Source organism: Siniperca chuatsi, linkage group LG4 (genome assembly GCF_020085105.1).
Source record: "Siniperca chuatsi isolate FFG_IHB_CAS linkage group LG4, ASM2008510v1, whole genome shotgun sequence".
NCBI lineage: Eukaryota > Metazoa > Chordata > Actinopteri > Centrarchiformes > Sinipercidae > Siniperca > Siniperca chuatsi.
Window position 1 is genome coordinate 29793044 of NC_058045.1, and position 16093 is coordinate 29809136.

Genomic DNA, 16093 nt, shown 5'->3' on the forward strand with positions numbered 1-16093 from the left:
TGTTTCTGTCTGCTTGATTATATTTGAGATCTTCTCTGACGCTTTGTCTGTAATGATCCACTCCTTCATTCCTCATTGTTGTACTGTTATCGTGCTCCCAATGTGCTTCTTCACATTATTGTTGATCAAGGAAATGATCCATTGCTGAAGTCTCTCTCTCACACTATCAGCCTGCGGCAATTAACTTCATAAAAATGTTATTTGCAATTTCACTGTTAACTCATGTATTAATTCTGCGATCAATTACCTCCACTTTAGCTTTTCCAGACTCATTTCACTGATGGATGTCAGTCGTGATTCAGAACTGAACTATGAGAAAACTTTTTGACCAGAGTTTCTGAACCAATGTATTTTCGGTTTTAAAATGTGGAAGAAGTTGTACCTCAACTATCACATGGGCCCGTTTTAGGCATAGGTGCACTTGGCGATAATTTAGATTGTTTTCATTCTCTAAAAGCTCTTCTTGAGCTAGAAGCTGGCCCTCAGAGTTTGTTGGGGTTGTTTTTTTAAGTTTTAGTTTTTTAAAGTTTTCTGGAGACTTCAGAGGAGAGTTTGCTAAGTCAAGAATCTGGCTTCTGGAGTACATTGAGCAGAGAGGGAAGAACTGTGTTCAAGGCAGAGAGAGAGAAGAGAGAAGATTTGGGGGGTGCCAAAGATTTCTGACACCCAATCTATTTTTAAAAGTCACACTGACATCTAATGCATCACTTGATTTATATATAAACCTACTGGTCTCAATGCATTAAACACCTTTTTCAACAAGCACACAGTGTAGGTTATGTACTGTTTTTGTACTGATTTAAGACATCTGATCTGTCCAGTTACAAAAAACATTTGGGAGGATTCCCCCTAGACGACACCTCTGGTTCATGTTAAATCAACACCTGCTGAGTCACTGGCAGTTCCTGTACACATCCTCGAGGGCTAGCCAGTAGCTGTCTCTCTTTCATGGGCCCAGATGTGGTGATGGCAAATGACCAGGCTGTCAAAACTCATTGCAGCAGGCAGTCCTGTAACCTCAGCACTCTGTAAGTTATTCTGTAATTCTGTAAATTTCTGCATTTTGGTAAGTACAATTTTGACCAAATAAGTAAACAAGTCAAAACAAACACAAAGGATATATATGCTGATTTCTTAGGGGAAAATTATTTTAATTTTAGTTTGACTTTAATCAAAAGATAGAATAACAATAACATGAGCTACACCTTGAAAAGAAAGCAAACGTAAAGACGTCCTGAGCTGATCCACAGGATCAAGATCAGCGTCAATCCAGGCATTTTTTGATGCTTAGGTGTCGGCTAGAAAACCAGATGTTTGGTTCAGGAATGTCAACTGTCAAAATCAGCCGATAGCGCTCCGTTACAACAAGAGAAGAAATCTAAACAGCAGCCAGCAGTTTTTAATCTGTTTCAGTGACATTTTTCAAGTGCACCACCTCTTAATTGGTGTTGGTTGAAAGCTGCACTTTAACTACAGTGTTGAGGCTCAAGAGTCTTAATGCCACAACAGATCCATACTGACACTCCTTTGCCTCTGGATATTATACTTAAAATACCACTAATGAAATAGGACACATAATATATACATAACACAATATACAAAACATTAGAAGAAACCATCAAAGAAGAGCTGTGATGCAGGAACTGTTCACTGTACAACCATGGCTCCCACATATTCCAGTTTTATCCTATTAATTTGCAAAACAAATACAATTAGGAAGAAATCTGATGACACTCAGATGTTTTTATTACCATTAAGAAATAAGGGAAATGGTTTTAATGAACATAACTGCAAAGTCACAAAATGTTCGTTCACACGACACAAAGATAAAGTACTTCGTAGACTGCAAAAAAACCAAAATGTTATTAGTTAATGTAATCCAGGCACCAATTACGCTTCCTTCACAATGTACTGTAATATAAATGAAACATTTTAGTAGCACATTAATGTAATTTCAAGGAGACAGGGTTGGACCATATGCTATATTATATAGGAACAAAAAATCAACAATTGCTATGAAATTTGGTAGGCCTACACACATTCATGTTCCCCACTGGATGATATGTAATAACTGTAATGCCTTAACTTTTCATCTAGCGCCATCATCAGGTCAAGGTTTCAATTTGTCCACTACTTTGGTTTATATCCAAATACCAGCAAAACTAATGACATTCCCATCAGCCTCAGCTGTACTTTGTCTTTAGTCCTAATTAGCAAATGTTCGCATGCTAACATGCTAAACTAAGCTGGTGAAATGGTAAACATTAGACCTGCTAAACATTATCATGTTAGCCTTGTCATTGTGAGCATGCTGCCATGCTAACATTAGCATTTATCAGCAAGAACATATAGTATATATGCTATGTGCTAGCAATAGCGTTGCTGTAGACTCTTAATGAACGCATCTGCAAAGTCACTCAGTCTATATAGAGTAATAAATCAATCCTCTGTCCCAAAAGTTAATGTCTTGATCTCATATGATAAATAATGCTATCATAAATGATCATATCATGATAATAAATAATAGCATCATCTAGAACTTTGGGGGCTCTGTACTTCCGCATGTATTCTGCAAATACATAAAAAGAAAAAAATGGGCAAATACGGTCCAGCTTCTTGGTAGAAACTTGCTGACATGAACCTGGAGCAGAATGTAGTTTTGCTTGTTTTTACACTGGGCTGCTGTCAGTTTAATGAACAGCTATAACCACAGAGCAGAGGGCTCAGGGTGTGTTTCAGTCTGGATTATTGGCCACCACGCCCTCAGCTCTCTGTCTGCAACAACACCATAAAACACCACTACTCCTCAGGTCCTGGCCTGAAACTCACAGGGATGATGGAGCTCATCTGTGGGGTGGACAGGATGAGTAAATCACCTCGTCATCCTCCTCCTCTTCCTCCCTGTTCCTGGTCCCTGAGGTTGCTGGGAGGTTGGCGTCAGGATTTATGGACATATTTTTGTGTCATCTGTGTTGCTGCTGGGTGACACCGACACCCACTCAGCCTGCATCTGACCCCCTGGTAATTTTCGTGGGATTATTTATGAATGTTGGCGATACTGCCTCTGTCTGCTGTAGTTTATTGTTCAGTTTCCTGAGACTAGACTTGATAAAATTAGTTTAGATTAGAATAGATTAGATTACATTGGATTAGACACGAGAATAGGCAGAATTGGATTATATCAAATTAGACAAGAGAATAAACTAAACTAGAAAACATTAGATTAGAGTAGACTAGAGAATAGACTAAATTAGATGAAATCAGATTAGACTAAAGCATAGACTATATTAGATTAGACTAGACTAGAGTAGATTAGATTACACCAGAGAATAAATTTTACTATATTAGATTAGATTAGACTAGAGTAGATTAGATTACACTAGAAAATAAATTTTACTATATTAGATTAGATTAGACTAGAGAAGACTTTACTGGATTCGATTAGACAAGGTTAGATTAGACTAAAGAATGGACTAGACTATATTATATCTAGATTAGAACAGATTAGATTAGACTATAGACTAGAGTAGATAAAATCAGATTAGATTAGACTAGAAGTGGTAGGTTTGAAGTGTATGCCATGATGACAGAGATTTTAGATGCTGATCTTCTCCTTCTGTATGCATTTTGGGTAAAAAGCCTGATAATATAACTAGTCCCATGATTATACGCCTTTGGGCATTAGGTTGTCTTTCAGTTAAGAGACTGATACTTCTCAGCTGGAGGGAGCGAAAGCCTTCTTGCTTCATAGGGGAGTCATGGCTGGAGGATTTCCTAGACTTGCTTAACATGGAGAGAGCAGCCAGTTGACTGAAAGACTTTGATAAGGGTCTGAGTGGGCACTGGGACATTGTCAGGAGAACCTTGAGCTGAGGGTTGCATGCATGTGACTATGGGCATGTACAGTATATTATTATGTGCGTATGCATGTGCTGTATTTGTATGGGGGTATGTATGTGTACATGGAATGTATGTTTGTGTATGTACTTATGCATGTGGATGTAACTCTAAACATTATGACAAGTATACAAGATTTCATGTAGGTGGAGGTGTGAAAGTAGGCAGAGTTTGAATTTGAAATCTCTCTAAATCTCTTTCTTTTTCACACAATTACTTCTGTCACTCTGGCACTTTTGACCAACTGAGTGCAACACCATGAATCTCTCAAGGACAGAGTGAAAGTCTGCTCCATTATCCCCATTTGTATGATTAAGGACAAAGACTTACAAAAGACACGAAGATGTTGGAGAGAGATCGGGGAGGCAGTGGGAGGTAGCCAGGAGGAGGCTATGAGAGCATCCTTCCAGTGTGGACATTCAGTACAGGTAGAAACACCTTGACTTTAGAGATGGTTGGACCGCACAACAACTTTTTTCAAAGCAGACTGAGTTCTTACAGACAAACCAGTGGGTGTTGATAAGCTATCTATAATGGTAAGTTTCCAGTTGATGTGATAGAGGCATTTGCACAAAATTCAGTAAAATGCATAACCCTGAAAACTGAGGAAAAATGAACAGCACAAAATCTGAGACCTTGAAGCTGTGCTGCTTCTGAAACACTTCCAGTGGATGTTAAAACCATGGTGGAGATGATTTGGACATTTGGGGTCAGATTAACATTTCCAAATTGAAGGCAGCAGCAGCAGCAGCAGCAGCGTGATCCTGAGGTCAGTGTGAAAAGCATCTATCAGGACCAGCTAATGAACCCCCTTCCTCCCCCAGGCAGAAACAGGTCCAAATAGAACAATATGGAAGTTGTTGTTTTCCATCTGGAAGACAGCTTCATGTATGTAGTTTATTGGTGATATTCTTCACAGAGGACGATGGTTGATTAGAAACATAAAGCAGGAGCAGAACCTCAGGCCTGCTGCTGTAGTGTGTCTCTGCAGGAGAAACTCATTAGTGCTGAGTAATGAGCCTCCTGCTAATACAGCAGCAGAATTATGCTCTCTATCACAGGCTCTGTGAGTGTTTGGCATTTTTCAATTTAATTAAACAGTCAGTAATCTGGTTGTAAAAGCTTTTAAGGTTTCCATATATAATGTCACATGAATATGACACAGGTGATAGCTCAGAGCAGAGCTGCTGTTTTATGAGAGGGAAGTTGTTGTTTCTGCCTTGCGCATAGTGATGCTGATTGATCCAGATTCATCCACAGAAAGACATCTCAATAATAACTTGACTGGATATTCGTGCTCACCAGAGGATGATTCCTAATGATACTGGTGACATCCTGACTTGTCCTCTAGTGCTACTGGATGCAATTTAGATTTTTAGCCCTACCTCTGGTAAGCCTCTAAGACATTCTTCATATGGTCAGCGATACAAGCTATACAAGCTACGGCGCAAATAACTGTGCAAAGACAAAAGACCTCTCTCAATACAAGTACACCAACTTCAAACTTGTGTCCTTGGGAGTTCAAATGTGGCAAGTTCAGGAGAACGGTGTGATATAGGTTTATATCACCAATGCACGCCACGTGGCAGGAAAATACTACACACTGTATATGTTTTCTGGATCTCCATGAGATTACCTGTTTAAACATGACAGCTGATGAACCATGATGGATTGCTAACACATGAAGGGAGTAAACGTAACACAGATGCATGTCATCTCAGACCAGACACTCAGTGGTGTTGAAAAGGACATTGACTCTCCCAGGGTGGGTTTCTGATGCCGGTGGCATCTGCACTTCAGCAGCTCGCATTATTTTGACTCCTGACAAAATGGAGTGCTGCTGAAATGCCTCCCAAACACACCAATCGTAGGGGGGCGGAGTCACCGAATGTGAAGTCCTCAGTTGTCTGCTGTCACTTCCAGCGGCTGCAGTCAAGAGTCTGGACGCTGGCAGGTCAACCTGCCTGATGTCAGTATCGCACCTCCTCTCCTTGACAGACTCCAGCTCCTGTTAGACGGCCAAAACAGAAAACTGCTGTCACACAGTGCAGAGTGAACCTGTGGAAAGGCTGCCTTCACTGCAAGGATAGAAAAATATTCTAATGACATTAGAAGTATCTAAGTCATAATGTAACATCTGCATGGCCCACCACAGCTTTTTGAGGGGACTTAATTATGCCTGGAATTTGGTTACCACAGTCACCACCACAGTCCTAATTTGGGCAAAAGGGGTGGAGCCTGGGTAATTTGTTGTTAACTGAACAAGACAACATTTTTCTGAAGAAAATATCTGTGTACTCACTGCTGCCATTTTGCAGTTGAAATATTTGAAATAGCTTCAATGTCTGAACATGTTTGAGTCCTAGCTCAAGTTGAAGCACTGAAAGAAATTACTCCACATTTAAGAGTAGGCTTAAGACTTTCCTCTTTGATAAAACTTATAGTTTGGGCTGGCTCAGGTGAGTCCTGAACCATCCCTTAGTTATGCTGCTATAGGCCTAGACTGTCAGGAGACTTCCCATGATGCACTGAGCTCCTCTCTCCTCCTCTCTCTCTCCACCTGCACACATTCTTCTCCCATTATTGCATGTTACTAACTCAACATCTTCTCTCTCCCGTAGTTCTGTGCTTTCTCGTCTCTCTCCTCTCTCCTTCTGTCACCTTCTGCAGGCATTTCAGCCTCTGGACCTGCAGAGTCTGGATCTGTGGTTGTGGGCCACCTGCTGCCCCCATGTTCCTGCTCGACAACTGCTGCTACAATTGTTATTATTAGTCTTATTACTATTATTATCACTATTATTACTATTATCATTTTAGTAATATTAATATTACCACTACCATTACTGGTCGAGGAAGCTGGCCACCCACGCAGAGCCTAGGTTCTGCTAGAGGTTTCTGCTTAAAAGGGAGTTTTTCCTTGCCACTGTCGCCAAGTGCTTGCTCATGGTGGGAATTGTTGGGTCTCTGTAAATAATATTATTATTAAAGAGTACGGTCTAGACCTGCTTTATATGAAATGTGCAATGAGATAACTTCTGTTATGAATTGGTGATATATAATTAAAATTGAATGGAATTGAAATTGAAGTGGCAGTTGAAACAGAATTGCTGACAGCAGTTTAAGTGAACTATCAGTTCAAGTCAAAGTGCCAAAAGGAGTTGGAGATTCTATTTAATTTCAAGTGCTGAATGGACTTCATATGTTAGTTGAAATTTAAGTGACAAATTGATTGAAGTTAAAGTGTAAACATTGAAATGAGTTGAGGTGTCAGTTGAGTAAGAGATGAATGTGAAGGGACTGTCAGTTGGCATGTAAACAATGAAAACAATTAAACAAAAGGTTTAGAAAAAAAGAACAATGCCTGAACTCAAAAAACTTGTGTTGTGTATAACCTTTGAGGATTTATTTTCATTTATTATTTATAGAATTTTAAATGTATATTTTTTATTCTATATATTTATCTTATTTTCTCTGGCTACATTATATTTTCTATAGGTTTATTTTTTTTTTTATGGTTTTATTATCTGTTCCCCATTACTTTCAATACTGTCTTCTTAATATAAATAGTCCTACACGCATGCGCGTTACAGCAGCCTGTCAATTCGAAACCAAGCGAGGGAAAACAAACTGAACCCCTGCAGCCGTAAGTTTTCTTCTTTTATTTCCAGGATGTAATGCCATGTTTCCGTTCACATAATGACTGCTAAAGATGGCCATTTGCCACGATGGTCCTTTTATTAACTGTATCCAAAATGTTGTAATTGTAGTTTGTAGAAGTTTGTTTGACGCCGCTCAAACCTTGTCTTTTAGGAAGAGAACGTGTGGCCAGATCCAATCTAAAATTCTTATGTTTTGGGTTGAATAACAAATTGGCACAACTATACACCACGTAGAGTACGGATTTAGATATTATACAAATCTGTACATTCCACTTTAAAATTCGGCTTAGACCCAATACGCAACTGGATTCTTTGCTGAATGAAATTAAGTTTTTGTTTTCTTTTGTTGGGTCTCGCAGTCTTCCTTGCCCCCTCACCCCCCAAATCATGCTAATTTTCACCGCTTGCTGTCCGAGGGGAAAGTTGAAATATTTTTTAAATAACGTGCTGCACTATGTATTGTATGCTTGCCGAATTTACCAATAGAGTCCAATTATTCATAAAAACCTGTATATTATCTTCTATTATCTGTGTATGGTTGCAGAGAATCAATACAACTTTAAATCGAGGTATTTTGGAATGGAGTTCAGTTGACGTTCATTAAACAACAGAACAGGGTATATCTCGCTCGCTATTCTTTCTTGCAGTTTTCTTTGTTCCCTAGCTTACTTCACAACTATATAAAATTACTTTAAAGTGTATACTTGTCATGAGTGCTACTCTAAAACGATTATGTGCGTGCTAAACAGGGCTAAGCTGCCCTCCCTGGTAGTGTTTGCTAAAGTTGGCTAGCAGGCTAACTAGCTAAACAATTAACTTGCTGTAGCGAACTTTATATTGATATCTGAAATGACGTTAACGGTACAGAAATGTATAGGCATATCGGTATATGGTCACTGTTCATGTTAACGTTTTCTAGTTGTTTATTACTCCCCCTTAGACTGCATGACACGAAGGGTAACATATTGACCAGCAGAGCTGATACTGTTTCTAGGTGTACAGTACTGTAGGCTTAGATCTTTTAGAGAAACTGATGGTTACCTCTGTGACTCTAATGTATGTTAATTCATGAGAGGCACAAACCGGGGCTAGTAGTGGCTGATGGTAGTACTTGATGATGGTACAGTACTGTTGATTATCTCCGCAGCTGTTCTACTGGCTCTTATAAACGGGATGCTACTGGTGTGCCACTGGCAGATACCACTCTCCACCAGCATACCATTTGTTGTAGTGTCATATGCAGATGCCTTGACTAGTGCTTTGTGGCTGGCACAAAAATGGCACAAAAAACGACAGGTCTTTAGTGTTACACTAGCACATACCACTTAATATATTATGATGGCTAATATGTACCCTATCACTACTGTTCCATTGACATATAGCGTTCATCACATGAGTTGCAGCTGTCTACAATCAGTGTTTTTTCTGCTGTTATGCTACCACCTTTACCTGCTACCTGTAGGGGGAAAGTGGCACCTGTCAGTGGAACATGCTGTTGTGGCATGCAGCTGTACCAACAGTCAGCAGTGGCATTTGTCATTAAGAATCTCATACGCCCGTAGGAGTGAATCATAGAATCGCCATATAACACAAGTATGACACACCGTCATATCTACCGGCATCACTTGCCTATGGAACTAAAATGTTCCTCCGTTCATATAAGTTTGTGTTTTAACTCCTCGTTCTTCATGTGACGGATGTGTTAGTTGTTTAAGCATCTCGGCCTGCAATCTCCACCATCAGTGAAACCAACATTCAAAACAAACACCAGAGATGTGTCAGAGTGCCTTTGTTCCCCAATAAAGTGAGTTGGTAGAATTACGTTATTCTATACAGTGCTGGCGTAATATCTTACATTTTTGGGGTTCAGGTGTTCTTGAAAGTTTACTGTACTTAACATTTGTTCTTATGCAGTGATTCAATGTTTGCAGTATTATGTTTTATCTGTGCTGTGACTTCTAACCATTGACCTGTCTGTTTCTGGTTGCTTGTGATGTAGGAATTAGAGCTTATTAACTTCCCTATAATAGTAATGTAGTTTTATCTAAATTCTTAAAATATAAATGTGAGCTTTGAGCCACAGGAGTAGAAGAAGACATCACTGTAAGATGCAGCAGTCTCAGCCATAATGGGCCACTTCAGAGTTTATTTTCCTCTCATTTCTTCCACTTCCTCTGTTCAAATAGGTTGTTTTTACTGCTGATATTTTATTGAGGTGTGCTGCTTGGTTAATCAGATGAAGGGATGACAGTGTGGGGCCTAACAACTCAGAAAATGGATTTAGCTGTTTTACAACTTCTATTTTAGAGCAAATGATTGAAAATTACATCACAATCTGCAATTTTCTAAAAGGAAAGAGGCTGCAGGTATTTAATAAAAGTGACTGCTGATTAAAACGTCATTAAGATCCTGTTGAGCTGTTGTTGGTTCATACTGGATATGCAGTGTTGCCAACTCCAACACTTCCAATGAAAGTAGCTAGCACTAGCTCCAAAAGTCCAAAAGCTGACGTCATATGCTCATTTGCATGTTGATGACGTCATCGCTCATCATTTGCATAAAGCTTAGTACAGTGAGGGAGAGATCACCTTATCTTAAACCATATAAAATGTAGATAAAGAAATCTTTAGCCAAATAATCACAAACTCACTACGGTGACATTGTATATTTAAAGTAAAAAAATTAAAAATAAATAAAACATCTACAAGTCACATTGTATATTTCCTCCCGTGTTAAGTAAAAATTAAAAATAAGTAAAACATCTACAAGCGGAGGGATGGAGGATGGATCTACAAGGGAGATCAAAGATCAAACGAACTATTTACATATTTACAAACTATAACATCCTAATCCAGAGATCTGGAGAGAGAGAAGCTGCCTGCCCCACAGGCCACCCACTGACTGCCTGCGCACCGCGCAAGAGGAGAGGGAGGGAGAAACCCCTGCGCTGGGGGCAGAAGAGCCGCACAGCATACATGGGAATGAATTACAATACAATATATTTGAATATATTTCTCGGCTTTTCCCTGATGGTCTGAGTAAGTCTCTAAATTTGTCGCTAGTCGCTTTTTAGAAATAAAGTCGCTAAGTTGGCAACACTGTGTATATGGAGTTTGTATGTGGGTGTTTATGCCTCGTTCATGTCATGTTGGAGTTATCGTACTTACGAGTTTCCGACCTCTTAAATAGCGTTCACGTCACTTTTATAAGTGCCTGAAAACAAAACAAATGGATACCTCGCATCAGCCAAGACCGTTGATCAATGTAATTAAATCCAGATTTAATGGATGTTGTGTTGTCAATGCACAGTATTTTAATCCTCACACTGCAACCACCTCTGTAATCATATATCCGTCTTGACGTGAACGCTTGCAAGTCGTTAGCATGGGAATCTTTCCCATCTCTACCATTCATCCCATATGATGTGAATTTGGTATTACTAGGCAGGGAGGATCTAATGAAAGACACTCACCTGTTGCATTGTGGGAAACGTTGGATCCCATACTCCTTTAGTCATCTCAGCCTCTGCTGCTTTGATTTTACCCATACTTTTTTCCATCTCTCTTTTACAAGTACAACAACTTTATGGGCGCACTGGAAAGCTACTTTTATCTTGTATCAAAGTTGTCCTCTTTAAAACTACATATTGGAGTTTTCTTCTCGTAAACAACCCGCTCTACCTCTAAGCCACAGCCAACCCTATCAAACATATTGAATGCACTTTCTGTCTCATAAAATATTTGCAAAAATGATTAAAAAAAAACCCCTGCATAGCTTACAACCATGTTTACATTTCTTCCTCACCTTTTTTGGGTGCAACATGCTTGGTTGCTACATTTTGTGGCACGTTACCAGTACCAGAAAAAGGTCACATACTGTCGATCTATGCCTGTGCATACACATATGCAGCCTTGAGTGCCGGGAGACTCAAGAATCAATTTTTGGAATCTTGAATCAAAGCTTTTAAGCAATTAAGCCGTCTAAATTTTAAAACCCAGTTTTCGTGTGAAAACGATTTTCGTCCACATTAGGGTTTCCAGGTTGTTTTTGTAGAGACCTCTGTCCACAGTGAAACACCTGAGCGACATAAAAACTGCTAAATCTCTTCTTCTTTGCCCTCTTTTCAGTTGGAAAACAACGTACTGCGCATCACAGCCAACATCTGGTTAAGGAGTGGGACAGACAGCCCAGCTGACCGAATCATTGTTTTATGGTTGTGACATCGTCTGACAAAATTAACAACACCACATACTGGTTAATGACAACAGCTGTGCTGTATGATCGGCTATATTGACGTTTAAAGTGTGTGATCAGAAAAACAGTAAGAGACGAAAGAAAGTTGTCGTCTTAACTTTGCTGCCACACAGCCAGTTACTCTGCAGTGACGTCCCGTTACGCCCCTATTCAGTCCTGCTGCTCTCTGTAGTCACCTGTACTGTGGTTTAATGCAGCCAAATTCATAATATAGTTGTTGTTCTCATTTACATATTTTTCTGCAGCTGTTGTCAGACACCTGAACACGTATGAAATAGTTATTTAATTGTGGCCCATAAACACTACATGTTAACCAGCAGTCATTCCCAAGCCAATGTACTGCAGTGATAAAATCATCATCTTACAAAATTAACATAAATACAGGTTAATGAGAACAGCTCTGCCGTGTATTCAGCTCTACTGACATTTAAAATGAATGATCACAGAGAAAGTCGACTAAAGGTTGTTTTAAACTTTACTGCCTCACAGCCCCCGACCCTCACTGGGCAGCTTACATCAGCATTTTGCAAAGGCTCTGTTTACCCCATACACGCTGAAACACCAAGCGGGCGCTTTAAGATTTATACACTCTGAAGGCCATTTTAGTAAAGCTCTGCTTTGAGGGGAGAAAAACGCTGTTTTAGTGTGGACGGAGGGCTGAAGCTGATAAAAGAGATGCGTTTACGAATTTAACCGGCTTAAAGTGGACGTACTCTCAGTCCGCTGATCATTCAGCTCCTGGATTCTCCTCCCGGATTCTCCTCCCGGATTCTCCTCCCCGCTGTGTGGATCTGCAGACGAATATTTATGAGCTCCGAAAAGCTTACTCATCCTGTCTCCGCCCGCCTGTGAGAGTTAAAAGTCGAGCGCTCTCTCCTGCTTTTGAAGTGGTGGCCGCTTGCTGTGGGATAGATTACACAACGCGTAACCCCGGCGGCCTCCTGCTGGACAGCTGTATGAGTGGATGAGGACATTGGACTGGTATTTCTCCTCTTTGCCTTGATGGCTGCAGCATTAAAGAGATCACCTGTCTCTGTTTTCACCTCTTTCACCTGCATTGTTGATTAGAGTAAAACAGAGAATCCAGATTCCAGCAGGAGGCTAAGATACCTGTTCTGTGTCAGTTCTAAATAAAACTCACTGAAACTGTCTGAAATATGATTACATGTTGATGGATTAATCGCAATCTGAAAATTTCTTTCAAATTGCAAGAGCCACAATCATTTGAATGTCTTTACAATTTGTTGGTGGTTTCGTTACATCTCTCTATGATTATGGTGTCTTTTGAACATTGGAAATTATTTATTAGGCTAAATGTTTCAGGGAAAATTGAAATTATGTAACTCATATCAAACTTGATGTTCAGGAATTATCAGCCTCACATGTGACTGAAGGGAAGTGACAATAAATTATGTAAAAAAGTATTTCTTGCTGATAGACAGACCCTCCTACTTTCTCTGATTTGTAATTGTATCCATAATAAAAGTTAATGGGGGAAATAACATGAAAAGAAAATCTTTCTAATAAATGATGAAGTCATTTGTGGTCCTTTTGTTGTTCAGACCTACAATTAACAGATTTTTAACTAGAGGAGAATCAGAAAACAAATTAAATCTAAAACTTTGCAGCGATACACTTGAGTTTAGTCTGTTATCTGTCTTCACTCCGGTATGAAACTCCAGTGATGATGGGATGTATCAAATCAGTCCAATCAGCTGCAGCGTCCAATCCAATAAGAGGAGGGGGGGGCGTGTTGGCCAGTAAGAGACTTCTGTGAAGGCTGCTGTTGTGGACCCTCACTAATGACTCCTCAGCGATCCCTCCTCGCTCCATGGAGCAGAAATAAGAGCTTTGGGACGCAAGATGGCAGACCATCAAATAACAAATAAGAGACTTGGGATGCACCCCATATGTCCCTCTCCCCAGCAACGTTTTCCAGCTCCTCCTGGGTAATCCCGAGGTGTTCCCAAGCCAGATGAGATATATAAATCAGTTTTTCTATAGAAAACTTATCTGGCTGACTTGTTTGGAGGAAAAAAAGAACCCTGGAAGGATAACAAGCATTGTTTTAACAGATTATATTTATGTAGAAACACGATTAGTTTATAAATTGAATTATACTTGGTACAGTGGTGATATTTGTCAGGAGAAGTTACAAATACCTATTATCTCAAATCGTCTGGCCTTAGATTAACTAGTAATCCATATCCAAAATATGGGGTTGTTCCCTGTAATGTAACAGGACAGGTGACAGGTAAACAAAACAACAAGTGGCTGTGGTGTAGGTGTAGCTCAGTGAGGCTGTAGATGAAGAGCAGCAGAAGAGCAGCATGTCTGCCAGCTACTGATTCTTCATACAGAAACACAACACCGCTCACTCCAGTATGGATACACTTAACACTAGGACAATCCTCTCTCCAGATCTATTCTGGGAGTTGGGTTTTCTGCTTCTGTTGAGTCTCTCTCTCTCGCTCATCCCCACAAAAAGAGAAACAAAGATTATGCAAATGTGGAGTAAATAAGGTTTGTGTCTTGGCAAATGCTTTGGTGTCGGCTGAGGAAACAGAGGACAGTTTGTGATTTTGACACACAGTGGCTGTTTGTCAGAGAAGAAAAAAAAAAATCCCGCAAGGCAACGTCTCAACATGGCCGTCACTCTCTGTCTGACATGTTTGTTTTCCCTTCTGCCTTGCTCCGTCCTGATTGGCTGAGGTTTGGCAGGATGGATTAATTCACATCTTCTGCTGTCTCACTTAATTTCTGACACTGAGGCATTGTATGACAAAACATGGCAGCCTACACTGATAAAGGAGATCAGTCTTCACTCACTGTAGTTTTTCAGAGAAGTTGTCTGGGTTTGTTGCTATGAGTGACATCTTTCACATTATGCATAGCTATTTTATCCTTTGTTGATATGTAGAAGCATAGTAGGGGTTTCTGGCACAACTTCACCTACTTCCAAGGTGCATAGAGAAGGGGAAAAATATAGTAGAGTAAGAGTAGTATACACAACAACTTTAATGTTAGACCTAACATTAAAGTTGTTCTAGTTGTTCTATATTACTGGAGTTTTGACATCCTTTGTTGATATAAAAATATTGATTAGAGCAGGTTTGAACAGTAGTCTGTGATTCAGAGGTCTGGAACCAGGCTACATGTTTGTACTCAATGGCATCCAGCTATTTGTGTCAGTATCGGACTGATATCTGATATCAGTATCGGATCGGCGCATCCCTACATTATAGTGCAGGTAACTCCACCCCTCCTCGATGATTTTTACTCAACTTTTCTAAGTGTGTCTGCTTTTATTTGAATACCATCTTTTATTTGAGAATTTACAGAATGTATTCAAGTGAAGTTTGAGAATGAATTATGATGTGTGTTAAGATGTTAACATTCGCTCTTGTGTCATCCTTTTCTTTACTTACCATGATGGGCTGTCATTATAATGTCTCTAAACCCACAGCAATACTTTCTTGATATCTTACATTGCTGTAAGGTTTTTTTTTTTTAATGGAAAAACCTCTGTGCAATTAAATTATATTATTAAGGTGTCCTCTTCTCTGATATAGTAATTACAAACCTGCTAATTCTGTCGTCTTATCTGACAGCTTTGGCCCTGAGTGGTCCTCAGCCAAAAATTGAGATTTAATTTCAGTAGAAATAATATTTTTCAGTGAGGTGTACCTCCATAGGCGGTTATTAAAACCTCTCTCCATTAAACCAATAAAACCGATCACTGTGGGGCCTGCTGTCAGCAACTCTTCAGTGCTTATCCAAAAAATCTGCTTTTACAAGAAAAGTACATCATCATTAAGGTCATATTTTTTAATTCTGCGTCCTGAGAAGTTTTCAAGTCAGCTTTTCAAAATGGCACAAAATGGAAGCAACAGCGGTGACCTAACATACACAAATCTAAAGTCTTCTGTTCTAGCTTTGTCAGATTTACCACATCATGTTAACTCACGTTTTTAAGGTTTAAACTAGGGCTGCCCCCTAAATGTCAATAATTCAGTTTATCAGTCAAGAAGCCCCCGAGTTCACTTGCTTTTTATCAGTCGAATCACTGCACTTCTTTTTATAGCTGCGTCATTCTACACAGAGCAATGCGGGAATAACAGCAGGGCAGGCTGTAAACTTTTACAAATCAAGTCTTGTGTCAAAATTACCTAACTGCAAATCTAATGTGATGGAAACAGAGGGCAGTACAACTCATTTCTGTTGGCTGCTCAGCTCCGGTGCTAAATGTTAGCAAAGTTGGGTAAACTACTTTTTGACAACCT

At 39.7% G+C, this 16093-nt stretch overlaps 1 protein-coding gene across 3 annotated transcripts in view; it reads left to right on the forward strand.

Annotated features, from left to right (window-relative positions):
• The first annotated feature begins 7493 nt into the window (after window positions 1–7493).
• Window positions 7494–16093, forward strand: part of pot1 (protection of telomeres 1 homolog) — a 72489-nt gene continuing 63889 nt past the window's right edge. For all 3 annotated transcript variants that reach the window (XR_006377716.1, XM_044193582.1, XM_044193583.1), the window contains exon 1: window positions 7494–7540. The gene's annotated coding sequence lies outside the window, so the exon portion shown is untranslated. The remainder of the gene's footprint in view (window positions 7541–16093) is intronic.